This window comes from Psammomys obesus, unplaced genomic scaffold, assembly GCF_907164565.1.
Source record: "Psammomys obesus unplaced genomic scaffold, mPsaObe1.curated_primary_1811, whole genome shotgun sequence".
Taxonomy (NCBI): domain Eukaryota; kingdom Metazoa; phylum Chordata; class Mammalia; order Rodentia; family Muridae; genus Psammomys; species Psammomys obesus.
In genome coordinates, this window is record NW_026596129.1 from 594,281 (window position 1) to 611,554 (window position 17,274).

The window sequence follows — 17,274 nt, forward strand, 5'->3', positions numbered from 1 at the left end:
AGAAAGAAAGAAAGAAAGAAAGAAAGAAAGAAAGAAAGAAAGAAAGAAAGAAAGAAAGAAAGAAAGAAAAAGAAAGTGTTGGAAGAACAAAAAGGGTGAAGAAACCAAAAGGTTAAGATGTTGTTTGGGACAAGGATCACTGGCACAAGGACTGGTGATATGTGGCAATGAAAGTCAAACTGAGGAAGATGAAGAAGAAATTATTTTCCTTCCTGATCAAAAATAGAGTATCCCTGGCCCTGGAGAAGTGTTCAAGATAGTGGCTTCAGGCTTTAGACATTCCAAGAAGAGGTTGGATCTGTTTAGTGTGGCCCAGGGGCTAGAAGTTTGCAATGAACACTGTAGCTTGTCTTAGCTACGTTGTGCGTTCCTCTTTTTTCCAACTTTTATTCTCCCCCATATCACTAGATTGGAGAGAAAGAAAGATAGATGGAGAGAGAGAGAGAGAGAGAGAGAGAGAGAGAGAGAGATCCCTGAATCTAATTTTTTCTCCTTGTTTCTTCTTTGAGCATGACTACTATCAAACCGCAACCAACCCCCCTGAACCACCACCAACCACCAACCCCACCTCTCAGGGCCCTAGCATTTATGTACCCTCTGAAAAGTTCCCAGAATTTCAAACGTCACAGAATCACAGAAACTGTCTGCAGCTGGCAAAACCACACATGCCTCTGCTAGAATGCAAGGCAAATCATAGTCAGCTGCTGTGGACAGTTTGAAGCAGCCCCATATCCCAACACCTGGGACTAAAACGAAAGCACATTTGCTTTTTTTATTAAATTTTTATTTTTATATTAATTACAGTTTATTCACTTTGTATCCTAGCTGTAGCCCCCTCCCTCCCTCCTTTTCAATCCTACCTTCCCTCCTTCATCTCCTCCCACACCCCTCTCCAAGTCCACTGATAGGGGAGGTCTTCCTCTACTTCCATCTGACCCTAGCCTATCAGGTCTCACCAAGACTGGCTGGATTGTCCTCCTCTGTGGCCTGTCAAGGCTGCCCCCACCTCAGGGGGAGGTGATCAAAGAGCCAGCCACTGAGTTCATGTCAGAGACAGTCTCTGTTCCAAGTAGGGAACCCACTTGGATACTGAACTGCCATGGGCTATATCTGTGCAGGGGTTCTAGGTTATCTGCATGCATGGTCCTTGGTTGGAGTATCAGTCTCAGAAAAGACCTCTGTGCCCAGATTTTCACATTTTCTTATACTATTTCTACTAACCTTACACTTGGTCAGTAAGGTCAGTAGAAATATTATAAGAATATTTTTTAAAAGAAACCAAAACTCCAGAATTCTTCACTACAGGACACAGCAGTAGTAGTTGAGACCAAGGGTAAGGGAACTCAGCACAGTGTGAAAAAAAGGACAGAGGATACGTGGAACACAATGGCCAGGGACAGCTCTATGAAGAGAGGTAGGGGCTTTTCACCTCAGAGGTGCAAAGGGAGATTCCAGAATAGCAGAAGGGTTGACCAGCACTTTATGATCCTTCCTCTTAGCTTTCTGACTGTGTAACAAATTAAAAACCTAGAAACCCTTTCTGACACACCTATACAAAACAAGTCTCTAAAGATCTATACTATGCACACACACCTCTTTTCTCTTCTTTCTTTCTTTCTTTCTTTCTTTCTTTCTTTCTTTCTTTCTTTCTTTCTATTTTTTTCTTGGTTTGTCTTTTGAAACAGGACCTCATGTACCTAGTAGTTGACCTTGAACTTGATATGTAGCCAAGGATGATCTAGAACTTCTGATCCTCTTGCCTTCATATCCTGAGTGGTAAGATTATAGGCATGCCCTACATACCAGGTTCACAAAGTACTGGGGATTGAATCTGGGGCCTTCTGTAGAAGAGGCAAGCCCTCTACTAAGTAAGCCACCTCACCAATGAAGGGACTCTAGCCCACCCCAGCGTGGCAAGCATGGCTCTGGCAGGCCTTGTCCTTCTCCCAATTCCCTTTGCCTCGCTAAAAACCATTAGAGTCCTAAAGCTAGCCCTCAAGTTCTATTCCCTTATTTGGCTACTTCCTCCTTCTGAGGCTGACTGCAGAGTTCCAGCTGTCAAAGTACTGAATTCTAGCAATCAGAAGTCCTCTTTGACTCACCTAATTAACATGACCAATCAGAATTAAACACCTCATCCTAACATAGGATTTCTCATTTTACCTTTATTTTGTTTTGTTATGTTATGTTTTTCGAGACAGGGTTTCTTTGTGTAGCCTTGACTGTACTGGACTCAGTTTGTAGACCAGGCTGGCCTTGAACTTTCAGTGATCCTCCTGCCTCTGCCTCCCTGAGTGCTGGGATTAAAGGTGTGTGCCATGTTTCCTTTATAAACAGCCATTTTCCTATGTGCCCCTTTTGTCTTCTTTCTATCCAGAGGCAGTCTTTTGTCCCCCTAGGACAAATATCCTTCCTCTTCCTTCCCTTTTTTCTCCACTCTCCCTTGTTCTTTTCCCTTTCTCCTGCTTCCTCTAACTACAGTCTTTGTCCCTTATCCCTGCCCTTTTCCCCCCTTGAACAAATCTCCTTTGTCCCAAGAGCACACTGTTGGGGTGTCTTGAGCTGACTTCAAGATTCCCTATAACCACTTTTCTTTATTTTCCCAGCCAGAACCTCCTTATGCAGCCTAGGCTGGCCTCAGATTTGTAATTTTCCTGTCCCAGCCTCCAGTGCTAGGATTACACTGCTAGCCATACCTGGGGTGCCACCGTTTGAAAGAGGAATAACAGAGAATTTGAAGAACTACATTATAACCACCCCTTAGCCAGCCTTGCTCCTTTTGGTGCCACTCCTGCTAGGCCTCCTTGGTCTGGCTGCTGCAGACCTTGCCCTTTATTTCAAAGAGCAATTCTTGGACAAAGATGACTGGACCAACCACTGGATTGAATCCAAATATAAATCTGATTTGGGCAAACTTGTCCTTAGTTCTGGCAAATTCTACCGGTACCAGGAGAAGGATAAAGAACTGCAGATAAGTCAAGATGCCCGATTTTACAAACTGCCCGCTAGATTCAAACCCTTCAGCAACAAGGGCCCGATAGTGGTGATACAGTGCACAGTGAAGCATTAACAAAATATTGACTGTGGGGCAGCTATGTGAAACTGTTTCCAGGCAGTTTGGACAGAAGGGCATGCGTGGAGACTCAGAGTACAACATCATGTTTGGTCTGGACATTTGTGATATTGGCACCAAGAAGGTTCATGTCATCTTTAACTACAAGGGCAAAAATATGCTGATCAACAAGGATATCCAGTGCAAGGATGATGAATTCACGTACCTGTACACACTGATTGTGCACCCAGACAACACCTATGAGGTGAAAATTGACAACAGCCAGGTGGAGCCAGGCTCCCTGGAGGATGATTGAGACTTTCTGCCACCCAAGAAGATAAAGGACCCTGATGCTGCCAAGCCAGAACACTGGGACCAACAAGCCAAGATTGATGACCCCACAGACTCCAAGCCTGAGGACTGGGACAAACCCAAGCACGTTCTCAACCCTGATGCTAAGAAGCCTGAGGACTAGGATGAACAGATGGATGGAGAGTGATTCAGAATCCTGAGTATAAAGGTGAGTGGAAGCCATGTCGCATTGACAACCCAGATTACAAGGGTACCTGGATACATCCAGAAGCTGACAACCCTGAATACTTTCCCTATGCTTATGATACTTTTGCCATACTGGGCCTAGATTTCTGGCAGGTCAAGTCTAGCACAATCTTTGACAACTTTCCCATCACCAATGATGAGGCCTATGCAGAGATGTTCAGCAATGAGACATTGGGGTATCACCAAGGCTGCAGAGAAGCAGATGAAGGACAAGCAGAATGAGAAGCAGAGACTTAAGGAAGAAGAAGAAGAAGAAGAAGAAGAAGAAGAAGAAGAAGAAGAAGAAGAAGAAGAAGACAAGAAGCATAAAGAAGAGGAAGAGGCTGAGGACAAAGAGGATGAGGACGACAGAAATTAAGAAGATGAAGATGAGGAGGAAGATGAGGGAGGTGCTACTGGTCACGTCAAGGATGAGCTAAAGACCACGCCACCTGCCTCCAAGGCTGGGCTGAGGACTGAATAGGCCACCGCAGAGCTGGCTGCTCCCAATAATGTGTCTATGAGACTCAAGAACTTTTCATTTTTTTCTAAGCAGGTTCAGATCGATTGGGGGGGGGGTTCTGATTTTGTTACCCTGACCCCCCCCACACACACTTTTTACTGGTGTTTGTCTTTAATTCTCCTTCAGCCCTCACCTCCTGGCTTTTCATTTTGAATCAACATCTCCTTTTGTCACTTTCTCTTTCTATCCCCTGGTTACTACCCTCCAATTTTAAGAACAGAGGTGTGGAAAAGAAGCCCTAGACTTGAGATTTCATTTTCTCTCTTTCCTGGATCTCAGAGAAGGGGCAGGAAAAGGGGGTGGTGACTCTCCTCTGAAGAAATGGGGCACTTCTCCCTTGCATCCAGTACTGGGTCACTTGCAGGGCAGCCAATTCTAGCACAGCTCACACTAAGAGTGTCAGAACTACAAACAAGGGCTTGGAGAGATGGCTCAGAGGTTAAGAGCACTGGCTATAATTCCAAAGGTCCTGAGTTCAATTCCCAGCCCCTACAGGGTGGCTCATAACCGTCTATAATGAGATCTAGTGCCCTCTCTGGCATGCGGGCACACATGCAGGTAGAATACTGTATAAATAATAAATAAAGTATTAAAAAAAAACTACAAACAAAATTTCTATTAAATTAAGTTTTGTGTCTTAAACAAAAAAGAATGCATGCTATACCAGGCAGTGGTGGCACACACCTATAATCCCAGCACTCAGGAAGGCAGAGTCAGGAAGATCTTTGTGAGTTCGAGGACAGCCTGGTCTACAGAGTGAGTTCCAAGACAGCCAGGGCTACACTGAGAAACTCTCGAAAAACAAAAATAAAACGACAACAAAAAGCGTATTTTAATCCCAGCACTCTGGAGGCAGAGGTGCATGGAAGCCTCAGAAAGCCCAGCATCTGCTGGCCAAGAGGTGGGAATGAGCCAGGAATAGTGGCACACACCTTTAATCCCAGCACTTGGGTGGCAGTCAGGCTGATCTCTGAGTTTGAGGCCAGCCTGGTCTACAGAGAAAATTTCAGGACAGCCAAGGCTACACAGAGAAACCCTGTCTTGGAAAACCAAACCAACCAAACAAACAAAAGATGGAAATTGAGGCAAGAGTAGTAATATACACCTTAATTATGATACTCAGGAATAGAGGCAGGAAGATCAGGAATTCAAGGGCAGTCTCAGGTATATAAACAATTGAGGCCAGCTTGGCCTATGTGAGACCCTGTCTAAAGCCGGAAAGATGGCTCAGCAGTTAAGAGCACTCAAGCTCTTTTACAGCTATCATCCACTCCCTTTATGCTCTGGCCCCTAACTTCCACTGAGCTGTGTGTTATCTTTTCTAGAGTTCATTATAAATGGCATTATTTATTCTTTTGTGTAGCTTAAGTCACAAAGCATAGCTTTTGAGATTAACCACCCAAGCCCCCCCCCCAGTGTGTGTGTCTGTGTGTGTATTGATCATCGACTCCTTTACAGTGCTGAGTAGTAGTCCAGTGTTTGAATGTATCATAATGCGTTTACCTGTTTACTCACTGAAGTACCTGGGTTGCTTCCCAATTTTGGCAACCAGAAATGAAGATGCTCGAAATAGCCATTTACAGAATTTTGTGAAGTCATAAATTTTCATTTGGCTAAGCTAGGATTGAGTTGTTGGATCATAAAACAAATTTATGTTCAACTGTTGTTGTCTTATAACTGCAGAGTTTGTAGTCAAGTATGGTAAGGCATGCCTGAAATCTTACTACCTGGAAAGCTGAGACAGGGATTTCAGGGATCCCAGTCGATATAGTGAGTTCCAGGTGGCCAGAGTTCAATTTCCAACATCTTTATGAAGCATCTCATAACTGCTTATAACTCCAGGTTAAGGGGGATCCTCACCTCTGACCCTTTTGGCTACCAGTATGCACCTACCCATACACAAACACGTACACATAATTAAAAATAATTTTTACAACTTTTTTTTCTCATTGGTTATTTTAAAGACAGGGTTTCTCATATCTGTAAACAGATTTTTATTTTGTAATTGATTCTCTTTTGAGACAGGGTCTCAGTATATAGCTATGGCTGGTCTGGAACTCATTATGTAAACAAGGCTGGCCTCAAACTTATATCTGCTTGCCTCTGCTTTCCAAGTATTGACATTTAATAGACAAAGATTTTTGAAACAAAATTTGTGTGTAAGCTTTGCATACCAGAGCTGGGTGTATTGAATACCTGTAATCCCAGCACTCAGCAGGCTGAGACAGGCGGATATAGGTTTAAAATGAACCTGGGCCATAGAGTGAGTTCTAGGACAGTTGGGGTGTGGGTGCAGTCTGGGAGTAGGGCAGTGAAGGCAGCAACTGGAGAACAGAGGCCAATTTTGTGGCCTATCGCTCTTATATCAGCGCAGTCAGGAAGCTGTTCTCAGCTCAGTGCCTCATGGAAAATACCCTTCTCTAACCAGCTCAGAAGGTGCCTGGTTTCATGACCTGGCCAGTTTCAGTCTCTTTTGCTGTCTCCTGAAGACTTGCACCAGTAGCACTTCATGGATACTGTTGGTAGCTTCCGTCTGAATCCACCCAAGCCAAGTGGTAGGCCTGTAGAAAGGACATTGTACTCTGAGCTCTCTGCCCAGGCCTCCACCTTCACTCAAATGCTTCTTCCTAAAGACTCCATGGAACATGACATCCAGACCTTCACAAAGGGCTGGTGAGCACCCCAAGTTTTTTCTTTCATGAGAAAGGAAGCTGGCAGGTGGTGATCCTATGAGGAGGGAGACCAGGCCAGAGTGCCAAAAGTGATTTTATGGGATCAGGGCACTGCACCACTAGGGGAGTGTTTGCAGGCTGAGCGGAGGGCCTACAGAATGCTTCACTGAGTAACAGGCATGCCCATAAAAATACCATACCTACCAGGGCTGCAATCTGCCATCTGGGCCCTAGGCCTTCCTTGCCCTGCGGCTTCGGCTAGCTGGACACACTTTGGAATTCCAGCCCCGCTCCACTTCGCCTCGCTTGGGAGGTTACAGCCATGAGCTTGGGAGGGGGCGCCACTGGGAAGAGCTCCTTCCTTTCAGAAGCTTTCCCTCAAAGGGCTGTAAGCTAGAGTGGGGCTGGCAGGAAAGGTCAGGAAGAGGCCAATCCTGAGGACAAAGAAATAAGGCACTGAGCAGGCAGAATGTGGGAGGAAGATCGGGAGCAGGGTGTTTCAGGTAGAAGGGCAACCCTCTCTGCGACCTTTCGTTTCTGTCCTAGGTTGGGGCCAGGTGTTTGGTAAGGGACTGTGGGGCATACAGGAGCTTATGCCTCGCCACAACTCCTTCTCAGACTGCGGACTCAGGTTCACGCGCACATCTCTGAAGGACCCTGACCTAGCGTCCTGGCAGGGGTTCGAAGAGACGCTGGTGGTTACCGGGGTGCGGAGACATTCAAACGCATGACCAGGGCGAGGCCTGGACCTCATTGTATATGAATGCCCATCACTGACCAACGCCCTCGAAGGCCAAGTGGAGGCGGGGCAATCTGGTTCCCAGCCTGGATCTTCTTCCCATTGCCCAGCCCGGGGATCCTGAGAATACTCCTGTCAACAATTCCCAATCCAAGCCTCCAGGGCGGCGGGGATCCCCAATGGTGAGGTTAAGGTCACTGTAGTCTCGGGGATTCCGGGACTGTGGAACTCCTGGAGAGGACCCCTGAGGGGTCCCTGTCACGCGAGGGGCTCTGCGGCTCCGTTCAGATGAAACAAGGAGCGAGGGTGTGGCGAGGCGGGGCCTGCTGCGGGGGAGCTGATCTCACTCCTTCTCCCTCCCCCACTCCTCCCGTTCGCGCACGCTGCCCCGCCCGCCGCCGCCGCCGCAGCAGCAGCAGCAGCAGCATCCGTGTCGGCAGCAGCATCACGGAGGCGCTGGGTGGCGGGTCCGAGGCCGGCTTGCATAGAGGCTGGGCTGGAAACCCAAACGGCACAGGTAAGGCAAGCTGGTTTGTCCCCCTGGCCGCTACAGCGACCATCAGTGTTGCAGACCCGCCCTGCCTCAGGCAGAGGGACAAGCGAGTAGAGGGCTGGGAGGCTGGAGCCCCACCCATGCTAGGCACCGGGCTCTGAGCACTGCGGTGTGGAATGGGACTGGACAAAGTGGCTTCGTGCCAGAGCCCGACAGGTGAGGGGTAACTGGGAGGCACCCCAAATGCACGCTTAGGGAGGGGCACAGGAGTGGTCAAGCAGGTTCTGTGTGGGCAGGTGGGGCTGAAGCCGGCATATCCTTATAGGTGTATGCGTGTGTTTGGAGGGAAATGTGAACCCAGCGGAATGTCCCTCTAACCTAGTCGACAGCTGTGGGGTGTGGCTCTGGGCGTGGCTGTTCCTCGGATGAGGACCTTCTAGGGTCCTGTTTGCCGGAAAAATCCCGAGTCTATCATGGTGTGGGGGAGATTGAGCGAAGCTCCTCCGGCAGTGGGAGGGGAAGGAACAGGAATGGGTGCTGCCTGCCCCTCCCTCGACCCCAAAGTGGGGAGGGGGCTTTGTTCTTTACCTCCTCCTTTCCAAATTCCCTCCGGGGATCCCCTCAAATAATCTGCAAAATCAGTCTCCTCTCAGGCACAGCAGGGCACCTCTTCCCTTAGGTTCTTTGGCCAATAAAGGCTATACTTATGAGAGATGGGTTTGGGCACCCACTGACATGCTTCTGGGTGCACATGGGTGTAGACCATGGGTTCATCAGGTATGAATAAGGGAAGAAGGGCCTCATTGGCTCAGGACCAGGGACTTCTGGAAGCAAGGTGCCTGGTACCCTTTCTGTAGAGACTACAGCAATTTTGGCCATTTCCATGTCTTACAGTCTCTGTTTAATTATGGGAGGTGAGAGCTTTCCCTATTCCCTTCTGCCTGGTTCAGGGTTTTAGGCTGCCTATTAACAGGGATTGAAAAGAACAACAGGTATAACCCACTGCCCCTGACCTAGTATCTGGAACCCCCATCCATCTGTCTCAGGGAGGTAGGACCACCTGCTGGTCTGGCATCCCTTTCAGGTAGATGTCATGATCCTGATTAATGCAAATCCAATGGTTAGTGTTGCTGGCAGCCCAATGGAATCTTTGCTGACTCACATGGCCCCTGTGGTGAATAAGGTCCAGCAGACTTTCTTCCTATCTTCATGGTCCTCTCGTAGGGTGGGGCTTGCCCAGGGCCTGTCACCTCTGATGGGCTCCTTGCTGCAGGTGGTGGGACTTGCCAAACCAAGCTTCTCACCTGGCCCGACATCTATGTAGCATTGTATGCATATTCACTGTTCAGGCACTAAGCTTTCAGTCACCCTCAAGTGTCTGAGGCCACATGGCAAGTTGGTGGCAGGGCTGGGACTGGGAACTCCCCACTTCTCTGCTTCCTTGCTGTATCTGTGTCTATCATTCTCTATTTATTTTTTGTGTTTATGATCCCCAAAGCAATACCTCTTGTTTTCGTGCATTTGAAATGTATGGGAACAATTTATTGAAACACATTTGAAATAGTCAGAGAACAAAAGAAATTAGGCATTACTGGTGATCTGATTACTGAGGAGAGGGAAACACATTCACCAATTCAGCACAGCACAGCCCTCCTGGATTGCTACCACCTTCTCCCAAGAGGCTTCTCCCTCCCACAGTGCCCAGCCCCTAGCCTTCTGCAGAGCACCATGGCACAAGTAGCCAGGCATGAGGGGTGTTCACAGAACAACTGCCCGGGAACTAAGCAACCATGGGTGGATAGCCATTTGTTAGATGGATTCTCACTGCTGAGTGCCTGCTTGGGCCAGACTGCACATATAAGTAACCAGCCACTAATACCACCCTTGTCCCTCTAAAATACAGATTTCCCTTCTTTTTTCTTCATGATAATTTGAAGGGGGAAAAGAAAGACAGTAAAGGAAGGCCAGTGGACAGGGGAGTCCTGCCATGCTCCTCATTTGGTGTGCTCCACATCTGTACTCTTTCCATAGGAAGCACTTGACCATGGTTGGCTAGGAAAGGTGAAGGGAACAGATGAATGTGCCATATGGGCTGTTGCCCAGATCAATGACTTGAGACAGTCAGGCTCTTACTTATTTTGAGCTTCAGCCCCAACCCCTTTCTTTCTCTTTGATATTTGTTTGTTTGTTTGTTTGTCTGTTTATTTGAGACAGTGATTCTCTGTGTAGCCCTGGCTGTCCTGGGCTCACTTTGTAGACCAGGATAGGTTCAATCCCAGAGATCTACCCGCCTCTGCCTCCTGATTTTTTTTCAATTTTTGAGATAGGGTTTAACTCTGTAACTCTCGCTATGTTGCTGAGGCTGATCTTAAGCTCAAAGCAACCCTCCTGAATGCTGGGATGATAGGCCTATGCCACCACACTGAACTTGAGCTTCAGATTTGTTGGCTATCACATTAGGAGTGGTGGTTCACTGATGTATCCAAGGTCTTTTTAAAGGCAAATGGTCCCTGGTACCACCCAAAATGGCAACAACTAGGTGTTCTTCTGGACTGTGCAAGTGACATGACCTTACAGAATGACCCAGCCCTATGATCCTATCACTGCCAGTAGTTTCAAGACCACATATGTCCAGGGTGTGAAGTAGAATTGAGGTCCCCTGCAGAGATTTGCCAGACCTCCCTTTATGGGTACCCTGTAGTTCAGGCTCTGGTGGGTGGCTCTGAATTCTATGACTAGTGTCCTGAGCTGGCAGTATCCTTGCCCTTTCACCTTCTCCCATGATGGGGAAAGCTTAGGTCCCGCCATGGAGTCAACTTGAATAGGTCGTCAGTAGCCCCATCCCTGGAGCCCTATAATCTTTCTGTCACTTGTTCTAATCTGGTCATCTTTTCTGCTTTCTCAGGCTCCTTGCATCCCTCTAACCTTGTACTCCTCTTACTAGACCTCTTTTCCTCATTTGCCCATGGAGAGCCCTCTCCTTCAGTCCTCTCCACTGTCTTTCCTCCTTTCTTCCCCTTGCCTGTCCACTTCCCCTTCCAGTTGGTGCTCCTTGCTCTGATTGCCCTTTTGTTTATCTTGTAGTTCTTTGCTCCACCCTGCACTTCCCCTAAAGTGTTGCTTGTAATAGGAGTGACTCTTACTGTACCTCAATTGTCTCCATGCCCTTAAATTGAGCTTAGACACCCCCATTTGGCTTTGCCTGACCTGAAAACTAAAGAGAAGCATCTGAAGACCACCCTGCCTGCTTCCCAAATATCAACAAGATCTTTGTGGCTTCCTAAAGGCTGGGGTTGGAGACAGAGGGAGGAGTCAGAGGAGGGCGGGGAGTTCGTTTGCCAGGGGGAAGATCTGCTCTGCTGGCCTTTCTGGAAGCTTTTCTTTGTCCACTGCCCCCAACCCAAGGCCTCAGGAGCTTGCCACAGCTTTTCCAGGTTGAAAAGCTCCAAGGCCACTCAGTCTCCACTTAGCAGCCTGTGCTAGTCCCTGTCTCCTAAACCCAGCAGGGGCAGCTGCATAAACCAGGGGTTGGGTGGGGCAGGAAGGTAGTAGAATGTGCACTTGTCCAAGGGGGACTTTGGAGACTGTCCGTCTTAATTTTGGTCTGAAGATGGTGCTTGAAGGATGAGGACTGTCTCTTTAGGGGCCCCCTTTCTCCTCAGAACTTTAGCATAAAGCATCCAGTGCCAGGTAGAAATGGAGAGGAGGGTAGCCCTAGTCTGGAGGTTTGCATGGGAGGGTTGGATTGCTGGGAATCTATGGGCCTGTGTGTATGTGTTGTAATATTTTTATTTGCATGTGTGAGGCTCATATATCTGGTCACATGTGTGTATTTGTGTAACTTTCATTAGTCTTGTTTGCCTGCATTGGGCTCCTATTTGGTTGTCTGTGCACATTTGTGTATGTGTATGTATGTTCTTGAGAGACAGCATGCACACATGCACATCCTCCTGTGTTCACGTGGATCCCTTCAGTGACTCTAAGAGTCTATCCTGGGAAGGGGTGGGACTGGGGTGGTGGCTAACTCACGCAGCACTGGATCTTGTGGGGAGCAGAGCCTCTGACCAGGCCAGGCTTTGGTCTCAATGGAAGGGGCTATTCCGTTGGGCCCCCTCCCCAGATGGTTTCGTTCATGCCTTAGGAATGCTTAGGCCATAGGAAGAACAGAAGCACCATTGTCCATTCCCAGGCTTCCTGTGCCTCTTTTGCCCTTTAACTCTTTTGCGTATAGATGCCCCAAGGGTCTGTTGGGACCTGGCAGTGTGTGAGCCATTTCCAGTAGTTGTTTTGGAACTGGAGACAAGTCAGCTGCTGCTCTGTTTACCACATTTACTCACAACATCTTCTAGCTCACAAGGATGGCCCCTCACTCAAGAAGTTTGGTTGCCTCCTTAGTGTGAGGCTCATCCTACTTGACCCATGAAACCCTGCAGTCGATCAGGAGAGCCTTAACAACCCCCTCTCCCCCCACTGCATCATGGCTCTGCCTTCAGGGTTCCGGAAAGCTGGATCTTGATCTCTGTTCTGTCAGGGTGATCTCTGGCTCCTGCTTGGTCTCTATCACCCCTCACTACAGAAACAGAGCCATTGCTGTCCCTAAGCTCTGGCTGAAGAAAGGAACCATTGTCAGCCTTGGGTTGCAAGACAGGTAACAACAACAGACTGGGATTCTGGCTAGTAGGGAGGGGACAAGGAAACCCACCCCGCCTGAGTCCAACAAGAAAAACAGTTGCCCTTCTCTTAAACCGAGTACTTAGATAAAGTGGTGTCACATGAGTTCCACTGGGCTTCAGGCTGAGGGGAACCCAAGTAGAGGAACAGATAGGTTGTTTGGGGTCAGACATGCTCCATGGAATCATGCTGTTGCTTACATGGCACTTCTTCACTTCCACCTTCCCAAGACTCTGCTCACCACTTCCTAAATTTGCCTATCAAATAAGCCCTTCCCTGGAGGGGGGGGGGCAGGGTGGCTTGGAGATCATCTTTAACCAGGCCTTTGGTTTTCTAGCATCCAAACAGAAACAAATTAGGATGCTAGAGGAGCTTTTGGCAGCTTCAGGAGCCTCTACATCATTTAAAACTCCACCCCTATTGAGTGGCTATGGCAGTTCTGCATACAGTTTAGCTCTGAGCCTTAATTTTGTCACGTATCACGTGTCAAATGGCGCTAATAAGAATGAAATGAGTCTGTAGAAAAGTGCTTACAACAGTCTCTGGTAGGTGGTAAGTGTTATGAGTTCTCTTAAGAAAATGGAGCTGACATAGATCATGGTTGAGGGAGTGTAGGGCGGGACCAGCCAATGAAGAGGAATTTCCCTCCCTTCTTCACAAAGGGTTAACCTCCATCTGCTCCTTTTTCGTCATTTAAGGAGAATAGTCCTAACAGGTGAGCCTTAGTTGCCTTGGAGACAGAAGCCTCAGGCAGGATGAGGGGGCTGGGATAAGGGACGCTGAGGCTGAGTCTGAGGCTGGATGGGGCATACTCTCTTCAGTGTTCCGTTAAGGAGAAGGTAGAGAGGAGTCTAAGACTTCTGGGCTTCCAAGTACCTGTGGGGGCTTTCTCACACGCTCCTCTTTATGTATTATCTAAATCAGCCAAAAGTCTAAGGCAAGGCTTTCCCCACCTTTGCTATCAGGTTCCATCACCATAGAAACCCAACAGGTGGGAGGTCAGGTGGGAGGGGGCCTTAAAGGGACAGGAGTGAATAAGGTTGAGGTGACACTGATACCCTCATGTCACTATCCACAAGATGCCATCGCTCTTACGCTTTCCCCCAGGTGTGAGGGACAGGCGCTTGCCACCCGTTCTGACCCCAACATATATCCAGAGCACTGAGTCTCCAGTTCTGTTCCTATTCTGGCCTGATGACATTACCCCAGACACTGACTAGAAAGTTTGGAGATTATTTGATCCGCCTTTGAAGGGTCCTCTTCTTGCTTCTCCTTTGGGAAAGACTGTGAGTGGCAATCCTGGAGCTGGTTAGGCATGTATTCCAAGTCCATTTGCAGGGTATCCTTGGAGCGTGTGCATGTGCTCGAGCTCGTGTGTGTGTGTGTGTGTGTGTGTGTGTGTGTGTGTGTGTGTGCGCGCGCATGCGCTTGCGCGCGCATGTGTGTGTTCAGTGGTTGAAGCAATGACCCCAGGTTTCAGCCAGGTTCCATGACCTCTCAAGGCCCTTTCCTGGCAACTGCTTTTGCCAGCAATGCAGTACTGATGACAATGACATGTGTGGTACAGGCAAGAGGACTCCATATGGGACTCAGGCAGGACAGAGTAGGCAAGGCGAGGCTCCTCAAGAGCGGTTACTAAGCCCCACTCTGTAGACCTGTGGTCTTGACCATCAGCCCCTGGGCTTGCCCCTCTCAGTGCTCACCACACCCTTTTCCCTCCCTGCGCATATAAGATTTGCCACAATGTGGGTAGGGTTATGGGGGCTGGCTCCACTGGGAGCATATTCACCTTTGTCTTAGACTCCACAACGTGCTAGGTGTACACTGTGATGGATGTATGTGATTGGTATGTGCGCGAGCGCGCGCACACACACACACACACACACACACACACACACACACACACACACACTGTTGTGCCTGTGATTTCATGCGCACCTCCCCCCGTCCGGAGGCTGCCTGTTTTATGCCAGTGTGCACTCATTGGCAATCTTGGAAGGATCTGCTGAGCTCCTCTAGGGGCTTCTCCCTCTCATCTCCCTCCTTCCTGCAGGAACCTCCACCTGTTCCCTGGCACGTGTGCATTAGCCAACAGTGAATCATTTATCTTGTCTTACCACTGTCCTGCTCCAGTGCCACAAGTGGGCAGGGGCTTACCACTGTCACTGTGGTGCTTTGTTGTGTCTCTGGCCTCAGTGCTCAGGATCGCTACTCTCCCCCCCCCTCCTTCCGCGCCCTGACTGACCTCCAAGCACAGAAGCCCCTCCGCTGACCCGGACTCATTGTCTCTCCTTCCTGTGATCCTTGCCTGGCACCCCGACCAGGGACTGGGACTGCCGCAGAGGGAGGTAGCAGTGGCCTGCATGCAGGTGCGCAAACCCCTCATTCACCCTGATGCTGTTTCTCAGTGCGGCTTTTTGCATCTGTCTCTCACTCTTTGTATTCCTTTTGCTTTTTTTTTTTTTTTTTTTTTTTTGTCCTGTTTTCACTGCCCAGGTCTCTGTTTCTACATTTTTCCGTCTTGTTTATCTCTTGGCTATCTAGTCATCTAACAGCTGTCTTTGTCATCTGTTCTCAGCCCCCTAACCCGGCTCCTCAGCCTCTCCTGCTTCCTCCTGCCTCTTTCTCACTCTGTCTGTCACCCTTGGTAGGCTGGGCCTTGGCTCCATCTGTGGAACGCTTACCCCCCTCCTTGCCCTCCACAGTGCTGATGGGGGTTCAGGGCCTGCTGAGCTAACAACCTTCGCTTTCTCTATAATTGCCTGAGGAATGGTGAGAGATCAGAGGCCCAGCAGCAGTGGGAAGGGAGACAGGAGAGCCGCTCCTATTCTGTCAAAGGCTTCTCAGTCTTCTGGCTCTTTCCTGCCTGCTTCTGAGTGTCCAGCACAGTGGCAAGAGAGATGAAAAAATACTAGAAGACATAAAAATAAATTGAATGTGTGGTTATTAAGATAGATTCAGGGTGGGACACATGCAAGGATAACACAATATTCCCACCTCCTGCTTCTCACTTTGCACATATAGCAAACCTCATTCTGGGATCATAGGTTTGAAGGAAAATGAGGAAGTGGCTTGGTAGAAATCACCAGTTCAACACACAGCGCATCAAAGTATCCTCTCAGACAGGACAATCCTTCTTTGAGCTTTCCTTGCTCCAGTCCCTACCCCACCCCCACCTCAGACCAGGGCTCAGAGCTCCCAAGGTTGTTGTTTGATCCCTTGCTCTCTGATCTGAGTCTCCTACAGCTTCCTACAGGCCTTGAAGTGAAGACTAAGGCTGCCTGGGGCTGCCTGGCCCTGCTAGCACTGGTTTTGTTGGGGGAGGTGTTGGTTAAACAAAACCACTGTACTGTTCTGGGCCCCAGCTCAGCTCTTGAAGGTTTGGACTGATCATCCATTTTCCACTTCCTAGACATTCTCTTGGCCTCTAGACCAGCCATGTTGAACCACTCTGGTGCTCTGCCACCCTCACCAGCTATGTAGGGCAAAGCTATAAACTGACTGCTACTCTCAGATCATGCCCTTGTGTGAAACTGATTTGTGACTCCTGGCTGCCTCCTGATGGAGTTCATGTTAGGAAACGTGCAAATGTGAAGGTTACACACGGGTTCACAAATCACGCCACGAGATCGGTTCCACGTGGGAGGTTTATTAAGGGAAGGGGGGAGAGGGGTCGCAGAGAGATGAGGCAGAGAGAGAGAGGGGGGCCCCTGTTCTCTTTATAGGGTGATTTAGAGCATGCGCAGGTAGTTCCAGGTGGTCAGCAGGTGGTCTGGGTGTCTTCACAAATGCCTGATAACCGGTCTGTCAGGTTTCTTGGAGCTGGCTGTAGAAGTGCCTGCTTACTGATCCCAACAGTTCAGATGCCTTAAAATGGCATACCAGGGCTCTTGACCTACCCTTTAGGTGTTCTAATTTTTCTTTTATATTAATTTATGTATGTTTATGCCATGATGCTTACTTGGAGAGCAAAGAACAATTTGTTTGAATCAGTTCCTTCCTTCCACTATGTGGGTTCCAGGGATTAAATTTACGCATCTGGCTTGGTGGCAACCATTTTTGCCCATGGAACCATCTTATCAGTCCTACTTACTTGTTTTTTGTTGTTGTTGTTTTGTTTTGTTTTTCTTTTTCTTTTTTGTTTTACATTTAGGTGTTCTAGATGAGGCCCTCTACTTTGATATGATTTTGGTTGGATGAATTTATTAAGGGCATCCAGATTGGGATTCAGGGCCTCTAGCTCAGTCACCCAACAACACTAACTCTTCCTTTGTCTGCATGTTCATTTGTTCATCACCTTTGCCTCTTTCACATCAGTCAAACTGGCCTATTTTCTTGGAAGTCTATTTCCTCTCCTGATCCTTGTCTTTGACCCTCAGTCTCTGGGCCCCACTGCATCCAGAGAAACACATTTGGAATGACTTGGGCATGAAGTGGATGTATCTAGCAGTTGAACTCTGAAGATAGATAGAAAGAAAGAAAGAAAGAAAGAAAGAAAGGAAGGAAGGAAGGAAGGAAGGAAGGAAGGAAGGAAGGAAGGAAGAAAGAAAGAAAGAAAGAAAGAAAGAAAGAAAGAAAGAAAGAAAG

The 17,274-nt window shown here is 48.4% G+C and overlaps 1 protein-coding gene and 1 pseudogene across 1 annotated transcript in view; both read left to right on the forward strand.

The window, feature by feature from the left end:
• The first annotated feature begins 1,386 nt into the window (after positions 1–1,386).
• On the forward strand, positions 1,387–4,073 carry LOC129665273 (calreticulin-like; annotated as a pseudogene).
• A 3,865-nt stretch (positions 4,074–7,938) lies between these two features.
• Positions 7,939–17,274, forward strand: part of L1cam (L1 cell adhesion molecule) — a 26,001-nt gene continuing 16,665 nt past the window's right edge. Inside the window, 1 exon segment of the mRNA XM_055591822.1 lies at positions 7,939–8,040. The gene's annotated coding sequence lies outside the window, so the exon portion shown is untranslated.